The following is a 708-nucleotide window of genomic DNA, read 5'->3' on the forward strand; positions in this document are numbered from 1 at the left end:
GCTCCCGTGGGCGGCGGCTGCTGGGCCAGGTCCGCTCCAGGACAGGGGTCTCTGTTAGGGTCGCCGTGAGCAGCCAGTAGCAGAGGTCCCGACTTCTGCCACCGAGCCCCTACATTTTCCCGTGCCCCCTGGCGTTTCCAGGCACAGCAGTGCTGCCAGCCCCGACGGTCCAGGTTCGTGACCCCAGCCGCCCTCTCCTGAGCCTGCGGGCTGCACAGTGCCTAGGGGCGGCCAGCTCCGGGGCTTGGAGCCCCCAGACCAAAGCTGGGGCCAGACGGGCAGCAGGGACGGAGCCCGGCTGCACCCCAGGATGGGCTAGTGCCCGTGGCCTTGGGGGTGCGGCCCCTTTCCCCCCCAACCCCCTTGGGGGAAGCATGCCGTGGTTTTCGTGCTTTCAGACCACTAACATTGTGTCACAGCAGCCACGGGAGATACTAACGCGAGTCCCATTCCTGGCCTAGAAACCGCCGGCAGCTCGGCTGTCGCCAGCCTGTGACCCTAGGCGGGCCCCGGCCCCCACGTCCTGGCCTCCAGGAGGGATGAGGGGTCACTGCTGCTTTCTGTTCTTATTCCACTGCTTGAGAGTGTAGGCTCTGGATGTGGAAAAATCTAGGACATTCAATCTCATCTCTCAAATTATTTATTTTTTCCATATTTATATTTTTAAATAAATGCATATATTGAACCTTAAGCTCTTTTTGGCCGAAG

The sequence above is a fragment of the Dasypus novemcinctus genome, chromosome 8 (assembly GCF_030445035.2).
Source record: "Dasypus novemcinctus isolate mDasNov1 chromosome 8, mDasNov1.1.hap2, whole genome shotgun sequence".
NCBI classification, from domain to species: domain Eukaryota; kingdom Metazoa; phylum Chordata; class Mammalia; order Cingulata; family Dasypodidae; genus Dasypus; species Dasypus novemcinctus.